Source organism: Sarcophilus harrisii, chromosome 4, assembly GCF_902635505.1.
Source record: "Sarcophilus harrisii chromosome 4, mSarHar1.11, whole genome shotgun sequence".
NCBI lineage: Eukaryota > Metazoa > Chordata > Mammalia > Dasyuromorphia > Dasyuridae > Sarcophilus > Sarcophilus harrisii.
In genome coordinates, this window is record NC_045429.1 from 265385149 (window position 1) to 265405628 (window position 20480).

Genomic DNA, 20480 nt, shown 5'->3' on the forward strand with positions numbered 1-20480 from the left:
GTTTTCCATTTTTGTATTTTTCTTATGATTTACACAGTTTAATATTTTAATCATAGTTAGCTCTTTTAGAAAATATTCCTACTTTCAGTTCCAAATTTTCTCCCTCTTTCTCCCAACCACTTGTGAAAAAAATACCCACTATACATATGAAGTCATGCAAAACTTACTTCTGAATTAACTATATTTTTTAAAAAGCAAGAAAAAATAAAGGGAAAGAATCCTCTCTATATTTTGAGTTCATCAGTTCTCTATCTGAGAAACTCTTTTTTAAAAATGAATTTTAATGATACCTTTTGTTTTTATATTACCTGTACAGCATAGTTTCTCCTACCCTATGTAGTAAAGAATATTCTAAGGAAAACAAAGGGAAAAGAGCAAATAAATCAGCAAAACAAATCAATAAAAAAATTTGAATACACTCATATATATACATATATATATACCTAATATTTATGTGTGCAAATATATTTCTGAGTATGTGTATGTGTGTGTACATTTTATACCCATGGATGCAAATAATATTAGTAAGCATTTAACATACTTACAAGCAAGTAGTTGTTTAATAAATGTTTGTTCTTTCCCCTTTCTTTCCTTTTTATCTTGGCAAATAAATTAGGAGAGCTATCCTCTTTTGTCTCTTCATTGATGTACAAAACCCCCAAATAAGCCTTTATGCACACACACACACACACACAGATAAATATATAAGAGATAGATATCTGTATCCATATATATGGAAAAATAGAAAAAGAAGACAATTAAAATATGTAAGAATAAAATTGTAACAAACATAAAAACTTATCAAAATTGCATCTCATTTGTTAAATTTACATTTCAGTAAATACAAAATATTTCAGTTATAGCTGACTCTCTAAGACTCTGGGTTTTTTTGTTTTTTGTTTTTTTTTTTGTTTTAAGCAAAGATATTAGAGTGACTTGCCATTTCTTTCTCCAGTTTATTTCACAAGTAAGGAATAGAGGCAAACAGAATTAAATAACTTGCCCAGGGCCACTCACCTTGTAAGTGTCTGAGTTCATATTTGAACTGAGGTTCTCCTGACTCTAAAGCTGTTGCTTTATTCACCATTCTACTTTAGCAGTCCTAATGCAATATACTTTAAATTATTCACAAAATGCAAATGCTTTTGGTTTTTCACTAAAATGTTAAATTTAAATTTTTAAAAATAATTTTAACATGTGAGTTAATTTATTTGAAAACTAAGAAAAATAAACTTAGAAAAATATTTAAAATAAATTGTAATTTTTGGTTAAATATATGTAATTTTATCTTTATCTTAATAACAGTGTACCTCAAATTCCTAGATTGTATCCTTATTGATAAAAGCTGCTGTTTTTTAAACAAACAATTAAATAAAGCTGAGATTGCTTATAATAAGATGGGATGGTACTGTCATTCTATCAAAACACAGGAAAAAATATTCATATAAAGTTGTGAACCCAATGATGCTATATCTATAGGAAAAATTACCAAGCTCTTAATTCAGAATTAAAGATAACTTTATATATTCACAAAAATTTAAGAATTATATTTAAATATAATATTTTGTTCTACTTATAGTTCTTTGGTTGATTAGAACCTGACTAATTTTGTAAAAATTATTTTCTTTGAAGTTCACTCATTTTTACAATGGATATTAAAAACAAGTGACATAATGATCCTTTTGAAAATTACAAGAGCATATGTAAGGTAGTCAAGCTTTTGATTCTCTTCTGGGTCACTGGGGCCCTGGTTATTCTTCCTTTTCCTCAGCTCTGATAGACCAGATTATGAGGTTTAAATAAATTATATACATACATATACATATACATACATACCTATGTTTAAAAATTATGGTAAGCATATAAACACATGCACAAATTTATGTTTAAGGGTTATTAGTAATAACTATTATAGTCCTTAAATATATATATATACACACATTTAAATATGTGAGTATAAGCAAGTGTTTAATTTAATCTTTAAACAAAATATATTTATATGTCTGTGTGTGTTTTCATATATAGTCTCGGGACAGCAAGGTGGCGCAGTGGATAGAGCACTGGGATTGGAACCAGAAAACTCAATTTTCTGAGTTCAGATCTGGCCTCAGACACTTAATTAATTGCATGATTCTTGGCAAGTTACTTAACACTGTTTGCCTTGGTTCATCATCTGGAGAAAGAAAAGGCAAACTGCTCTAGTATTTCTGTCAAGAAAACTTCATACAGTTTCCATACATGAATATCATACATGACTGAAACAACTGAATAATAACAAAATATACACCTTGTAGCCCTTAAATACTACATAATGATTGGCTTATATTACTTTTAAAGAAATTTGTAAGTATTAATCCAGATACATTTTAGTTAGGATTTGTTACTCTTTTAGGGACTGGGATAAAACTAAACCTCTTTATTTGTTGTAAGATCCTCTAGGTTAGGGATCTATCTAGGTTAGAAACTCTACAATGCAGACTGCCACCTACTCTGTGATTTATAAACCTAGAGAATTTTCTTGTATACTGAGCAGTTAAGTGAATCCATCTATATCTCACAGTCAGCATGTGTCAGACTAGACTTGAAGGCAGATATTTTTAACTCAAAATCTGACTCTCTACCCACTATAGTGGGTAATATACTACAATACTTTTTAAATAATTATTATTATTTGTATTATCCAAAATAGTGTTCACCTTACAAGCAACTTATTTAATTATTGTCTTTGTCTAACCCACAAACACTTTTCTGATGCATAATGTTCCAGGTCAATCACTTGTATGAATTTGGCTAAGTTCTATGGACCTCAGTTTCTTTCTCTGTAAAATTGCTGGGTTGGACTGGGTGAATGCTAAGATCTCTTTCCACTTCTGATTCCCATCTTCCTAGATCACCTTAAGTTGCAGATTTCTAATTATTTCTTTTTCTTTTCTCTTAAAAATCCAGTTCCTTTATTCTATTCCTAGTAGGCTACAAAAATCTTGAATTTAGGAGAAATTCTAGTTGTTTCTTTTAGACTTTGAGAGTCATTCATTTACCTTTTACCTATTTGCATATCCAGCTGCTGCTCCTATTCAAACTATACAATATACAGCTCCCTGCTGTTTTCCCATTCAGATTAATTAAATTGGTTGGCAGGAAGAGCTGTGTAATTGTATGCCTCTTTTAAACTACTTGATTATTAAGAGTATTATAGCAGTAAAAATAAAATGCTGATGGTGCTGGCATACAAAAAAAACAAATGTTGAGTCTTAGTTGTACATTTTATTGTCTTTAGGATCATTAATTATGTTACAGAACTCCTGAAATCCAACTTCCTTAAAGTCTTTGTTGGGAACTAGGGTAGATACTAAACACCTAAAAAAATGAAAACCAATTAAGGACAGAAAGCTGTCACAAAACTCTATTTAAACTTTTGACAAGTTTTCTGTTTAAATGTTTCTTTTCTTCCATCTCGTTAAAAGTTTATTTTTCTGGAATGGGATGTGATTCTTTTAATAGAAAGGATTACCCAAACTAAAGCTAAGAGTTAGAACTCTTGTAAAGGCAATGAGCTGAGAAAAAATTTAATATATATTAGAATTGTATACCAATAGTAGTTCCTATAGTACATGAAGTTTTATTAAATATTTCCTCATAATAACTCAATGAAAAAGATTGTCTGAGCATTATTATTTGCATTTTTACAGATGAGGAGAATGAGTCTCAAAGATTGTTGATTGCCATTGGTAACAGACAGTAATAAATTATAGAATTGGGTCTGTATCCTGGGTTTTCTGACTAAGGCTGTTGCCACCATTCCTTCTGAAACAGCTGAAAGCCCACTTTTTCCATACATGTTAATCTATTATCTATTGGTGGTCTATATTGACTTATTAGCTATGTGACATCCTAATAGGCTTCTAAATTCTGGTCCTAACATTAAATACTTTTAATTTCTTCAAATTATACTTTTGTTTTATGCCTTCATTGTTTAATTTTGGATCATTTTTTACATAGGATGCTACAAGGGAAATTTCAGTATGTTGTTCAGTTGTGTTTAAATTCTTTGTGATCCCATTTGGGGGTTTCTTGGTAAAGATATTGGAATAGTATGCCATTTTCTTCTTCAGCTATTTTTACAGATGAGGAAACTGAGGTACCAGGGTTAAGTGTCAGTGACCAGATTTTAGAAGCCTATTAGGATTTTTATATTTTGCTTCATATGAAATAGAGGGAAGGCACTGATAAGAAAGAGGTATAGCAGGAAGAATACATTGATCTCCCTCCACAATTCTTCCAAATAGAGCTAGAAAATATCCCAGAGTAGGAGCAGCTAGGTGGTGCAGTAGATAGAGCACCAGTTCTGAAGTCAGCAGGACCCAAGTTCAAATTTGGTCTCAGACACTTAACACTTCACTTTCTAGCTGTGTGACCCTGGAGAAGTCACTTAACCCTAATTGCCTTAGGAAAAAAAAAGTAAGAAAGAAAGAAAGAAAGAAAGAAAGAAAGAAAGAAAGAAAGAAAGAAAGAAAGAAAGAAAGAAAGAAAGAAAGAAAAGAAAATATACCAGACTGAATCTTGATTAGGAAATTTTAGGAAAAAAAATCACAGTGAATCATTTTTCTAGACCAGGTTGATATAGAGACACAGAGAAGTCTGTATACCCTGGGGATAGTCTTGCCAGGAACAGACTGTAAGGATCAATCCAGTCCAGTGAAAGACAAGTCACAAGAGCAAGAAGAAGCCCCAGACCCATTATAGAGGGACCTAATTTTTTTGTAAAGTGCAGGAACAGACACCAATTGACAATTCCAGCATTCATTGCCCAGTTCCAGATCACAGTTCCAGGACAAACTGAGGAGGAAACCAGCTCTTGCAAGTGTTGTTCCAAGGTGAGGAGAGGTCATGAGCCCTAGGCTGTGAACCAAGTTCAGAAGCAAGCAGCAGCTGTTTGGCTTAGATCCCAGGGGGAAGAGGGAGTAGACATACACATAGAGTACATGAGAAAAGAGGAATGTCAATAAGAACCAAGTGTGGTCAAGGTTATTCTCACCTTCAATGGATGTTTTCTCTCTTTTATGGCTACCCCTGAATATAGCATCTTTGCTGAGTAAGTCATGCCAGAGCTTCTTACTCCTGCTTTTCTCTCTAATTCAACTCAGTTCCTACTCTTTTCTGGTCTCAATGTCTCCTTGGTGAGTTTCTCTATTGCAAGATGTCATTGCCTTTAGGAATGGGAGAGAAATCCCTCACCTCCAATCCCTGCAGGTACAGTCCAAAGGAGGCACAGCAGAAAAAGCAAAGAAAAATTTCCTTTCAAGGCCTGGGCCATTTCTCCATAGCTGACTCTCTTCTCAACTATCAAAAATGGATCTCTTCTTGATTGATAGCATTGTTCCTATGTTCACTGATCTTTGAGCTAGCAAGCTTGCTTTTTAAAGGACAAGAGCATATAAATGATTTTTCTGACAACAAAATCCTGGGCTCCCTAAAATTTTATCTAGTATGACTGAAGAATTTCTTCCTTCCCCCTAAAAGAGGAAAGATGTGTAAATCCCTCTTAACACTGGCAATTCTATTTTATCATTCCAATATAGGATAACATCTTCAATTAGGTTTTACCTCCATCTTCTAGCCTTGGGGAAAGAACTTCCAAAAAAGCATGTGTAAATGTTGACAGAGTAAAAGGGCAATCAGAAAGTTATCTGGTGGCTCTTGAGAGAAAAGGATGAATTTCTTCTTTGTCAAAGTTGAAATGACCCAGAGAGTAATGGAAAATAGGGAGAAATGAGAGTGTATTTGTTCAGCTGTGATATTTCTATGGTGTGGTGGATGGAGGGCCAAAGTTAAAGTCAGAAATACTCAAAACCTGTTATTTAGATAGATAATATAAATGTGTATATGTATATATGTATTATACACAAATATTTACACACATACTTCTATATATGTATCCAAAATCTGTGACTTTGAGCAAGGTAAAATAATGTCCCAGACATCTTTCTCTAAGACTATAAAGTATTCCCACCAAACCAGGCACTCCTGTAAGACTATAAATTACAGAGTAGTAGAACTATGAATTGGTGGAAGAATTTCATAACTGGGAATTTTCCAAACCAATGAAGTCACAGAAATAATATAGCCAAACACCCCTCCCCCCCACCAAAATGACAATTTATGATGTCTTGACTCTTCACAAACAAGTGTTTTTGATACTTCAATTTTTCCAGAAGGTGAAATAGTAAAAAGACATTCACTTGGCCTTATGAAGACTTGGTTTTGGCATAAACTCCCAGTGTAGCTTCTTTAGGCCTCATTCTCTTACTTATAAAAGAAGATGGGATTAAAATACTTCAAAGTTTCCTTCCAGCTCAAAGATCCCATCAGTCCCATGAATTCACAGATTAAATACAGAAGCCTGTTGGTTTTCCAGAATTATAATTAAGAATTCTACATGTTCCAGTAATCACTTTAGACATTATACAAACTCTCTGGTAACATTTACTGCTAGAAGTTTGGAAAAGCAATAGAGTACTTGTTTAAACAATTTTGAAAAAGTTCATAACAACCAAGGTCCTCAAAGATACTTGGTCTTTTGGTTCCTTGTTACCCTTTATCCATGGGCCTCAGTTTCTCTATCTATAAAATTGTCACTGAGATATCTTTTTTTTTGTTTTGGTTTTAATTATTTTTATTTTAAAGGTATATTATTTCTCCAAGCATAAGTAAAAATGATTTTCAACATACATTTTTGTAAAATTTTGAGTTTCAATGTTTTTCCCTCCCTCCTTTGCCTCTCTACTCCACAAGACAGCAAGCAAACTAATATATGTCATACATAGACAATCAATTTTTAATATTCCATCTGAGTCATGTTGGGAAAGAAAAATCAGAACAAAAGGGATAAACCATGAGAAAACAATAACAACAAAATTTAAAAATAGTGTTTTGAACCACATTCAGTCTCCATAGTTCTTCCTCAGTATGCAGATGACATTTCCTATTAAAAATCTGTTAAATTGTCTCTTCTTTCATCCAATAGTATTTTATTTTTCCAATTACACATAATATAATGTTCATTTTTGTAAGATTTTGAGTTCCAAGTTTTTTCTCTCTCCCTTCCTTCCCTCTTCTCTCCCCAAGACAGCAAGCAATCTGATATAGATTATTTATATATATATATTTATACATATATACGTAATATATTATATGTATATACATGTAATCATTTGAAATATATTTCTATATTAGTCATGTTGTAAAAGAAAAATCTGAATAAAAGGGAAAAATCAGAGGGAGGAAAAAGAAAAAATTAACTCCTCCCCCTCAAAAGATAAAAAATGTATGCTTTAATCCATATTCAGTCTTCATAGTTTTCTTTTTGAATACAGATGACATTTTCCATCCCATATCTGTTGAGATTGTCTTGGATCACTGCATTGCTGAAAAGAGCTAAGTCTATCATAGTTGATCATCACACAATCTTGCTGATATTATGTATAGTGTTCTCCAGGTTCTGAAGCTCACCATCAGTTCATGTAAGTCTTTCCAGGCTTTTCTGAAATCTGCCTGCTCATCATTTCTCATAGAATAATAGTACTCCATTGCATTCATATACCATAAATTATCCAGATATCCTCCAGTTGATAGGCATCTCATCAATTTCTAATTCTTTGCCATCACAAAAAGAACTGCTACAAACAGTTTTTGCACATGTGGGTCCTTTTCCCTCTTTTATCATCTCTTTGGGATACAGACTCTGTTGTAGCACTGTAAAACTGTATTACAGTTTTATAGCCCTTTGGGAAAGTTCAAAATTGATCTCCAGAATGAATGGATACTGAGACACTTTTAAGCTCAAGCTGAATGATCCAACAAAATTTCTTTTAACCCTTTCATCACAGAAATCACAGAATATTATATTTACTTGCTACTAAAGCTACTAAAAGCTGTTTAGTAAAATAAATAAATTTTCCTCTATAAAGACTGTTTTAAATATTTTTTTTAGCCTTTGCATATATTTTCAAAGATTCTTCTGCACTGGTGGCATATGAACAGAATTGATCTTCTTTCAAAATGACTCATAATTTTTTCTACAAATTTGTATTTTTGTTCTGATGTGCTTTAAGATATACAGCAATTCTAAACATATTTTTACATATTACTTTACATATAATTGATTGTCTGTTAAATGAGAATTATTTTTTTTCTGCATTCCCCCCACAGTTATTTGAATGGAGTCTAGTTGTAAGCATTTTCATAACTCATAAAATAGATTCAGCAGTGGAAGGGACATTAAAGGCCATCTATTTGGACTAGCCATGTGACCCTAGGCAAGTCACTTAACTCTATTTTTCTCACATTTGTAAAATGAATTTGAGAAGGAAATGGTTAACCATTCCAATATCTTTGCTAAGAAAACTCCAAATAAGGTCATAAAGAGTTGGAAATGACTGAAATGAGCAAATAACATTTCACAGATAAAGAAACTGAGGCCTAGCATTGTTAAATGGATTTACCTAAGGTCACAAAGTAGTTAGTGTTAGATTTGAACCTGGTCTTCTGCAGAATCTGTCTACTTTTTACCCAGCCATCTATTTTCCTTGATATCTTTCTCAGTAGTAATTCATCCTTTTGATCATTTCTTTATTGCTGATATTCTATTCTCCCTTGTGAAACTGTTTAGTTTCACAGATTTTTGTCTGGTTAGTCTTTTTGTTCCTTATTCTCTTTTATCCACAAATATGAAGTTCTCTAAAGTACAGTGCTTTACCATCTGTTATTCTTTCCCTTAAAATTCAAATCTATTTCCATAGTTTCAAATGACCATCTCTAGGCAGATAAATCTCATATCTCCGCATTTCCATTTTTTTCTTTCTCTTCTACACCCGTTTTGTGTTTCTAACTTTCATCCCTCTCTCAAAAATTCTTCCCTCCTGCCTTGCCATTTTCTTTTTCTTCTTCTTTTTAAAATAGTATTTTATTTTCCCCCAATTACTTGTCAAAATAATTTTTGCATTCATTTTTACAAGATTGTTGAATTCCAAATTTTTCTTCCTTCCTCCCCTCTCCTCTTCTGAAAATAGTAGACAATTTGGCGCCATCATGTAAGGTGTATTTCTATTAATCACAGTTATGAAAGAAGAAACAGATCAAAAAGAAAAAAATATGAAAAAAGAATAAAATGAAAAAGTATGCTTCTTTCTGCAGTCAGAATCTATCGCTTCTTTTTTTTTAAATAACTTTTTTATTGACAGAACTCATGCCAGGGTAATTTTTTACAGCATTATCCCTTGCACTCACTTCTGTTCTGATTTTTCCCCTCCCTCCCTCCACACCCTCCGCCACATGGCAAGCAGTCCTATACATGTTAAATAGGTCATGGTATATCCTAGATACAATATATGTGTGCAGAACAGAACAGTTCTCTTGTTGCACAGGAAGAATTGGATTCAGAAGGTATAAATAACCCGGGAAGAAAAATAAAAATGCAAGCAGTTTACATTCATTTCCCAGTGTTCTTTCTTTGGGCATAGCTGCTTCTGTCCATCCTTGATCAGTTGAAACTGAATTAGATCTCTTTGTCGAAGAAATCCACTTCCATCAGAATACATCCTCATACAGTATCGTTATTGAGGTATATAATGATCTCCTGATTCTGCTCATTTCACTCAGCATCAGTTCATGTAAGTCTCTCCAATCCTCTTTGTATTCATCCTGCTAGTCATTTCTTACAAAACAATAATATTCCATAACATTCACATACCACAATTTACCCAACAATTCTCCAATTGATGGGCATCCATTCATTTTCCAGCTTCTAGCCACTACAAAGAGGGCTGCCACAAAAATTTTGGCACATACAGGTCCCTTTCCCTTCTTTAGTATCTCTTTGGGATATAAGCCGAGTAAGTAGCACTGCTAGATCGAGGGGTATGCACAGTTTGATAACTTTTTGAGCATAGTTCCAAATTGCTCTCCAGAATGGCTGGATGTGTTCACAATTCCACCAACAATGCATCAGTGTCCCTGTTTTCCCACATTCCCTCCAACATTTCACATTATCTTTCCCTGTCATTCTAGCCAGTCTGACAGGTGTGTTGTGGTATCTCAGAGTTGTATTAATTTGCATTTCTCTGATTAATAATGATTTGGAACATCTTTTCATATGGCTAAGAATAGTTTCAATTTCTTTGTCTGAGAATTGTTTGTTCATATCCTTTGACCATTTATCAATTGGAGAATGGCTTGATTTCTTATAAATTAGAGTCAATTCTCTATATATTTTGGAAATGAGGCCTTTATCAGAACCTTTGACTGTAAAAATGTTTTCCTAGTTTATTGTTTCCCTTCTAATCTTGTCTGCATTAGTTTTGTTTGTACAAAAACTTTTCAATTTGATATAATCAAAATTTTCTGTTTGGTGATAAATAATGATCTCTAGTTCTTCTTTGGTCATAAATTCCTTCCTCTTCCACAGGTCTGAGAGGTAAACTATCCTATGCTCTTCCAATTTATTTATAATCTCATTCTTTATGCCTAGGTCATGAACCCATTTTGACCTTATCTTGGTATATGGTGTTAAGTGTGGGTCAATGCCTAGTTTCTGCCATACTAATTTCCAATTTTCCCAGCAATTTTTGTCAAACAGTGAGTTCATATCCCAAAAGCTGGGGTCTTTGGGTTTGTCAAACACTAAATTATTAAAGTTATTGGCTGTTTTGTTCTTTGAACCTAATCTATTCCATTGATCAACTAGTCTATTTCTTAGCCAATACCATGTGGTTTTATAAATCACTGCTTTATAATATAATTTTAGATCTGGTACAGCTAGGCCACCTTCATTTGATTTTTTTTTTCATTAATTCCATTGAAATTCTCGACCTTTTGTTTTTTCATATGAACTTTGTTGTTATTTTTTCTAGGTCATCAAAATAGTTTTTTGGGAGTCTGGTATAGCGCTAAATAAATAGATTAGTTTAGGTAGTATTGTCATCTTTATTATATTTGCTCGCCCAATCCAAGAGCATTTAATATTTTTCTAGTTGGTTAGATCAGACTTAATTTTTGTGGAAAGTGTTCTGTAGTTTTGCTCATAAAGTTTCTGATTTTCCCTTGGCAGATAGAGAATCTATCACTTCTTTATCTAGATGTGGATAGCATTTTCCTTCATGAGTCCTTTATACTTGTCTTGGATCAATATGTTTGTTGTCAAGAAGAGCTAAGTCATTCACTGTTAATCATCTCACAATGTTGTTGGTAGTATGTACAATATTTTCCTGAATCTGTTCATTTCATTTTGCATCAGTTTGTACAAGCTTTCCCAGGTTTTTCTGAAATTTCTGTTTATCATTTCTTATTGCACAATAGTATTCCATTACATTCACATACCATAATTTGTTCAATCATTCACCAATTGATGGGCATCCCCTCAATTTCCACTATTTTGCCACCACAAAAATAACTGCTATAAATATTTTTACATATATAGGTCTTTTCCTCCTTTTATGATCTCTTTGAGATACAAAGCCATTTTCTTTTTCTCATGGGTGGCTAGACGGGAAGAGCTGTTTATAATACTTGGATGAACTAAGAGTCACCAACTACAAGCCTTCTTATGAGATGAAGGACCACCAGGCCTTAACAGTTTTCCTGCCACAGCATGCTAAAATCTACCAGTATTAATTGTCTGCTTTGCTGTTATTCCCTCCAGACCCCTGGGCCTTGTCATCTGCCACACCTCTGCATCCTGCACTTTTAAGAATTCCAGGACTTTCTGTCCTTCCCGAATCTGAACGCTTTTTTATATCATCTCCTTAAATTAGAATGTGATTTGAGGGCAGGGACTTCCCCATTTTAAAAAAAATGTATCTTTGGGCTTTAGCACAATGTTAAGCACATAATAAACACTTAATAAATGCCTTTTTATTCATAATTAGTCACTTTTAAATGGATTCATCAAAACAAACAAACAACAACAACAAAAATAAAAAAACTTCCCACCTACCCCAACCTTACTTCCTTATTCCTTCGTTCTCCTATTACCTGGGATAGAAATCTTACCTTTTACCTTTGATTTGTAGTTTATCTTTGCTATTTGGTCACCAAACCTTGTTAAGACTCTTTCCATGAATCTCATAAAATTCTTTTCTTTAATTATTCACCCCAAACTCTTTGAATCTTAGTGGTTGGTCCCTATTCCTATTTAAACCCAGACTAAACCTAATTTCTTTGTATGGATTGTAATGATGGTATTTGAGATTATTTTCAAACAATGCCCTCTAATTGTCTTTATTTTGTAGACTACATTGCTTGTACCACTTTTGCACATTAAACAAAAAACACCACAAATAATAAATTAGAAATTAAATTATGTTGTTACTTGATTAATTATAGAACAAATTAAGAAATATATAGAAATAAAATAATTTGTACATATTTTGCATATATAAACATAATTAAACAAATAATCAATAAGGAATTAATAAACAAAAAATGAACAAACTAGTGAATGTGATTTATTATTTAAATTATAGTCATTTGATTAAATTAATTATTGAATGCATTAAGGAATATAATTAAACATAATAATTAAATATAATTTGTACCTTTTTTGCATCCTAAAAATATAGATAAGATGTTTGACATTCCATGATTAATCACTCTTGTTCAAACATGAAATTTTTTTGTCTTAAGAATATGAGAATTTGATTATTTATGAACTGACAAAAGAAAAAAAACTAGACGTTATTTACAGCTGCTAAAACATGGGTCATTATGTAGAAAGAACTGTCTGTCTTCCAAACAAGTGGCAGAGAAAAACTACTCTGCTTTTAGGAAATCTGTCCAGGAAAATACGAAGTAGATAATTATCTGGAAAAAATACTTTGATTTCATGTAACATTTTATGACCCATTTCATTCTCCCAAACTTTCGTGTTTTATAGCCATGAGATTATCGTTCAAAGTGTCATTAGTGCCCTCTGCTGACTCCTTCCTTCATAGCAAAATTCTTTCTTAATTCTATATGGACAATTTAAGTTGGTTTTGCAATTTAATTTTAAATACATTTGGGAATAAGGAGACATTGTGGGAGTGAGAAAATGGGAAATGAATATAGGTAATATAGTGGAATGGTATATAAGATTTCTCCTTGAACAAATAGGAAAAAGTATTTTTAATAGAATCTTATGTATAAGTAAAGGAAAATCAATCACTTTAAACTTCATTTTATAGATCAGGAAAACAGAAGTCTAGAGGGATTACATGATTTACCCAACATCACATAGGGCAGCTAGTTGTTACATTAGATAGAGTGCCAGTCAGGAATCAGGAAGACTCATCTTCATGAGTACAAATCTGCTTTCAGATACTTATTCATTATGTGACCCTGGGCAAGTCACTTCAGCCTGTTTGTAAAATGAATTGGAGAAGGAAATGGCAAACCATTTCAGTATCTGTGCCAAGAAAACCCCAAATGGATTTGGGGAGCATTGGATATGACTGAAATTATTGAAAAACAATGTGTAGATAATAAGTGACAGAGTAGGGGTTGGAATCCTATTCTTTCTGATTCCAAATCCAGTACTCTTTCCACTATATTTTATATCTCCTTAATGATGCTGAATCCACATCAGTATAATTACTGTTGCCTTTTTCAGCTGCATTATTGTAGTTATTGTTTCCCTTTTTTCTGCTTAGTGAATTTTGCATTCATTCACTTTAGTCTTTCTATGCTCCTCTGTCTTCTTATTTGTAATTTATGTCATAGACATATTCCACTATATTCATATGTCCCAATTTTTTAGCCATTCCCTAGTCAATGTAAGCCTGTTTATCAAAGGATTTTTAAATTCCCCTATAGAAAAATATATTTTTATTCAAATGAATATTACTTGTCCTCCCAAATAATTTCATTCATAACCAAATAGTTATATGGTCATTTAACTCTTATTTGCCTCAGTTTTTTATTTGTACATTGGGTACTCACTGGAAAAAGTGGCAAACCATGACAGTATCTCTGGCAAGAAAATCCCATGTTAAAAAAACATGGGGTCTAGAAGAGTTGGACATGACTGAATGACAACAATAGAAGACCACTCAACTTAAACTCAGAGGATTTTCTGAGGAGCTGAGATTCAGTCCCATCTTTGTTTTTATTTCCTGTGAGACTTTGAGCAAGTTATTTGTTCTCTCTGGGCTTCAGTTTCTCCATCAGTAAAATAAATGGCCTGAAGTAGATAAGATGACCTTTAAGGTTCCTGTGCTTTAAAAATCCTTGATCTCAGTTTTTTATTCATAGGCTTAATTCTGAATACCAAACATGATCACAACTGTTCTTCAGAGCTAAAGAGGATTTTAAAAAATTCTTCCATAACAATTTATCCCTCCCTAAAGAACTCTTTTCCCTTTCCCCCAGTCTCTTTTTACTTAGGGCAGATACTGCCTCAGTCCCTCTCTTTGAAAAGATGAGTAACCAACAAATCACACTAAAGGGAAAATTAATCATACTGTAGAAATTTCCTACTTTATAATTAATTAAACTAATTAGTGGATTTAAATATTCCTTAATTATCACAGAACTTTGAAATGTAACCTATTCTTTTAAAAAGACTCTTCAAGACTGCTGCTTTATCTTTGTTTAGTTCATTTTTAGGAGCCTGCCATTAACAAGGATTTCAATTTTATGACTCTCGTAATGTACTAATTATTTTAAAAAGAAGCTTTCTCTTCCTGACCTCCTGCCAGTATTTTTAGGATTACTTTTCTCTATCTGAAAGTTTAAAATTTTAAGGCAAACTCTTTTATTCATAGTATCTTACCTCAGCAGTAATTTAGTTAAAAGGGAAGATTTTTGGCACAATAGAAAAAGATTGCTGAAGGAGTCTTAAGAATGTGTTGTTGGCAATATGGGAATAACTATATGTAAAAAACAGTATCAGATAAGAGACATACTGATTTGGAGAATGGTTTAAAGTGATATGATTATTTCTCTCTTATTAAGCTACATACCATTATGTTCACTTTTAAAAGCAAGTTTGAATTTATGTGTTTTTTGCATCCTCATAATTTCCTATGATATTCTTCCACTCCTTCTAAGTGAGGTAGAGACTCTCTAAAAAAAGAGATAGAACAAGGACAAATTATTATAACTAATTAGTAATAGTAGCTAACATTTTAAAATGCTTCCAACGTTGTGCCACTTGTGCCAGGCAACCCTCCCCAAGACAGCAAGAAATCTGATATACATTATACATATATAATCATTTTTAAATATTTCCATATTAATCATGTTGTAAAAGAAAACAAAACAAGACGAAAAAAACATGAAAAAGAAAAAAAAAAAGAAAAGTTGAAAAAAATATGTTTCAATCTACATTCAGTCTCCATAGTTCTTTCTCTGGATGTGAATGGCATTTCCCTCCCAAATCTATTGGAATTACTCTAGATCACTGTATTGCTGAGAAGAGCGAAATCTATCATAGTTGACCAGCACACTATCTTACTGTGACTGTGGATAGTATTCTGATTCTGATCACTTCGCTCAGCATCAGTTCATGTAAGTCTTTCCAGGCTTTTCTGAAGTCAATCTGCTCATCTTTTCTTATGGAACAATAATATTCCATTACATTCATATGACATAACTTATTCAGCTATTCCTCTATTACATACATCATTTCTTATCGCACAATAGTTTTCCATTATATTAATGAACCATAATTTGTTTCATGTTGCCTATTTGAAGGATTGTGAAACTACTCCAAGCAGTATGACTCAGAGGCCAATGGGGAAATACATGGTATAATTAATTGAATAAGTATCTTTCCAGAGATGAATTGTGACCAAGACAACCTTAAACAAATGGATGTTTAGAAGAAGAGGAGGAGGACTGGTCATTTAGTAAGAATAAAGCATAAATAGATGGGAACAAGGTGAGTGTTGTACTAATATTCATGGGATATAAAAAAGAAAGCAGCATGTATAGTGGATAGAACACTGGAATTAGAGTCAGAAAGAACTGGGTTCAAACCTTGATTAAGATGCTTACTGACAGTATGATCATAGACAAGTTAAACTCTGTCTTCCTCAGTTTCCTCATCTATCTTTGAAGACTTGTAAAGTCCCTTCACACTCTAAATCTATGAACTATAAGTCTAGTCTTATTATCCTATTACTAGAATAAAGTCTCTAGTTTATTGGGCAAGTTATCTCTGAATAGTCTATGGAAGACCATGGACAAAGATTGTCTCTACTCTCATTACATGACCAGTTCGTCTCTTCTTTTGATCATACATTTCTTTATAGATATAAATTCATGTTAATATGTCATGACTGAAAAGAAGCTATAGACTACTTTTGCCCAAAATGTGGTCTGACTAGGTTGAGACCTAAGCTAATGAAGGGAATAGTCATTCTTTTTCCTAGCTGTGTGTCAGACTCTCTAGTATTTGCCATCATGTCTGAGTTGCTTTTTCATTCCATAAGACCTCTATCCTGCCTCTACTTCTCCACTTCTCCAATTAGTAAATTACTCCTAGAATTTGTATTTTTTCCCTTTAATAGTATCTTATTTTTCCAAATATATGCAAAGATAATTTTCAACATTCACCTTTACAAAGCCTTGTGTTCCAATTTTTTTCCCACTTCTCCTCCCTTTTCCTTCCCAAGACACAAGCAATCCAATTCTGTTAGTACTTTACAGCTAGTAAGGAAGTTCAGGGTCAGTGAGTATTAACTGTTTTTTTAAATCTTATTTTGAATTCTGGGTGTCTCCATGGGTAGACGATGGAGACAACTGAAATGACTTTAGGTTTGGGACATATCATTTGAGATAAGTTCAAGAAACTGTGAAGATCATAATAAATGTCTAGTCTATCTTTTTGCTCATGTGACCATGTGGTAAATTTTAATAAATGTTTGTCAATTTAATTTGACCCATACTGATAAAGCCATAGATTCACTTAAGTGTTTAAAACATGAAATAAAAAATGATTGACACACAGCAACAATACATTCCTGAAAATGACATTAGAACTCAGAATGCCACTTCCCATCTTGAAAAAAACACATAAAACAAAATGAAACACTAATGGCATCACAACTTTGCTAGTTGAAAATTCAGAAATGTTATTCATCAAGAACATAGACAAGAATCAGTTATTAACTTTTTCAATTCTGAGAAGCCCAAATAAATGGTATTTTACTTACAGCACTTTATTTATAGCAGAGTTTCCTAAGGGTTCACTTAGATCCTATTCTTTCTGTCTTTATATAATATTATAACAAATTCAATTATCTGATTTCCAAGAACAAAACTGATTACAAGGGAAAAGGAGCAATTAATCAGGGTTGCTAAAATCAGGAAATCTGATTGCTATGAGTAAGGAAGGAGAGAGAAAAATTATGAAAATCAGACACAAGAACTTAAAGCACAAACAATGTGAGGGTATTGAGCATAGAGATCAATATTTGGCATCATAATATAATAAATGACCACTGGCCTGAGAGACCTGGGTGCAAGGTCCATTAACCTGATATTACTAGCTAGATCTGACTTTAGGAAAGTAACTTCCCTTCTTTGAGTGCCATTTCCTTCTTTTATAAAGAAAGAAGAGGAGACAGTGGTGTTGGTAATGGTAATTTAGATGCTTTCTGATATCTTTTCCAAGCAAAAAAACAAAAGGGGTCACAAAGAGATAAAGACAACTAAAAAAATGACTAAATAACAACTCTCTCTGTCTCTCTGCCTGTCTTTCTAGCTCTGTGTCTCTCTTCAGATATATAGAATACAGATATATACACATCTATGTACATACAAGTATATATATATATATATATGTATTTATATATATATTTGCTTCTCATCATTCATGGTAGTTATGGTCTATAAAATTGCTGGGAATATTGAATTAGTAAACCATTGTTTCTAGGCTAACACATGTTCCTGTGAACCTCTTACCATGTTTACTTTAGCACTTTTCAGAGCAGCCTTACTTACATATTGACAAATTTCCTCTTCCTTTTTCTGTATAGATTGTATTGTTGAATCATTGACATTGAACTTAAAGCCAACAGTATCATAAACTCATGTTGGAATAAAGCTTATTTAACACACATATTGCCTCCATAAGACATATTGTATCCTTTGTATGTTTAGGAACTAGACAGTACCTTACACCAAGCTTGGAGGCCATTTCAAATAGCATAATCACCAACAAAAAGCACAAAGTGCAGAACACATGACACTAATAGATCCTGAAAAGATCACTTGTTTATAATATGAGAGCTAAAAGAAGGCAGAGGGTCACCTTGGTTGTCTTCATCTAGGAATGTGCTTGTTTTTGACAACTCAAATTTTTCATAGGTCTATACGTGTCCAGGAATGACTTCAATAATTCTAAGAGCGTTGATTTTAGGGTTACAAATACAATTTTAATATTATGAATAAATTTCATCAAATAGGCAAATTTAAAAATACAGAATCTGTGAATAATGAAGATTGTGAGGTTTTATATCAGTATATATGCATATTAAATCTGTACACACATATATAATATGAATCACATATATATCCATACACTCACATACATAAATGTAAGGGAGATTTTTATGATTGTATGTATATATATATATATATATATATATATATATATATAGATGTATATAGCTATTTAAATAAAAGGTTAGGTCGATGATAGATTATAGATAGATAGAAAAATGGATGGATAGAAAAATATGCACATTTCTGTCTGTCTTTGACTTTCTTTGGATGTAACATGCCCAGTAATGGGATCACAGGACCAAAGGACATAAATAGGTTTATGATTTTGCCTCTGATTGCAAATTCTTTTCCAGAATAGTTAAAACAGTCCATAGTTCCAGGATCATTGTACTAGAATGCCCATCTTCCCATTAGCCTCCAACAAGGACTCTTTCTGTATACTGGCGTTAAAAGAAAACTTTCAAAATGTTTGGGTTTCAGACTGGTGTCTCAAAAGAATTTGCAAACTCACACCCATCTCCAAGTCCAGGGACAAAGTTTATTATTATTGTAATACCAGTGAAAGCAGGCTAAATTCCAAAAGAAGTTAGCAAAAAGCCAGGAGTAGGAAAATTAAGAGAAACCTGGTGCTTCATGTCACTGATATACTAATTTTATGGCTTAGAGATGGAGTTGAGGAGTGGTTTGGTTCTGACTCTGTGCGCAGGTACAATAGCCACAGTACTCTGAGCAGAGCTCATGGAGGAACCTTCCAGAGTTGTGGTTTTAGACCTGAAATATCATTGGGTCAGGTGGTGGGCATTAAATGTTGTTCTGCACCTACATTAACTTTAAGTTTCTCATTATTGTTGCTCATTAGTCTCAGAAACTCCTGTTATCACTGACTATCTGATAGCCTTTTTGGACTCAGCATCCTGGCTATATAAAATAAACTAAGGCAAAATAGCCTAATGGAAAAAATACATCATTCCCAACTACTTCATTTCCAAAGCCAGGTAGCCTTGGAATTATTTCTAAATGCTGTGACATATGTTGGGATTACAGACCATTTTTGTGAGGTATCTCGAAAGACTTTGCAGACACTTGAACCCATCTCCAAGTCTAGGGGCAAAGTTTATTGTAATTCCGATTAAAGCGGGCTAAGTTCCAAAAGGATTTAGCAAAAAACCAGAAGAAAGAAGATAAATTTATAGGAAAAGAGGAGAAATCCAGTTCTTCATATCAGTAATATCCTAATTTTATGGCTTAAAGATAGAATTGAGGAATAGTCTGATGTGCACTTTACCATTTGTCTCAGACACCCCTGTTATCAGTGACCAAAAGATTTTTATCTGGCAATCAGCAATGTTTGTGGGGCTACACTATAGTATTCCTAAAGCCAGCAAACTTTAGAATCATTGACAGATTGTTAGAACAATAACACTCCTAAGGTCTGGGGGCCTAAGGATTACTCCTATATTTCTCTCCTAGAAGCTGTACCCTATCAACATCATATATATTATCATCACCTTTCAGTTCTGATGACACAGTTTTTACCATTGTGCCTTAAGCAGACATACAGTAAACTATTGTTATATGAGTTCTGTGAGACAAAGACCTCAGTGAAAAATTTCAGGTCCGTGGTTAAAATTCATTTGTATCTTATAAGTAATTGCTTATTTATTTCGTTTTAAACTGCTACCACAATTCATTGTAATTAAATTTGTAGGGCTGTAGAACATACATTTCTTCTTTTTAAAAAAAATTATTTTAACATTCATTTTTTTAAATTTTGGTTTTGAATTCTCTCTCTCCCATCCCTTTCTGAACTATTGAGAAGGCAAGAAATATTATATCAGTTATGTATGTGAAATCATGCAAAATATATTTTCCATAGTAGCCATACTGCAAAAAAGGGCAAGAAAAATTGAAAAAAAAAATATGCTTCAGTCTTTACTATCAGTCTTTTCCCTAGAAGTGGATAGCATGTTTCATCATATATTCTTCATATCTTGGAT

At 32.8% G+C, this 20480-nt stretch overlaps 1 protein-coding gene across 1 annotated transcript in view; it reads left to right on the forward strand.

Moving 5' to 3' along the window:
• RCAN2 (regulator of calcineurin 2) overlaps positions 1–20480 on the forward strand; it is a 339493-nt gene that overhangs the window by 90307 nt on the left and 228706 nt on the right. The window lies entirely within an intron of this gene.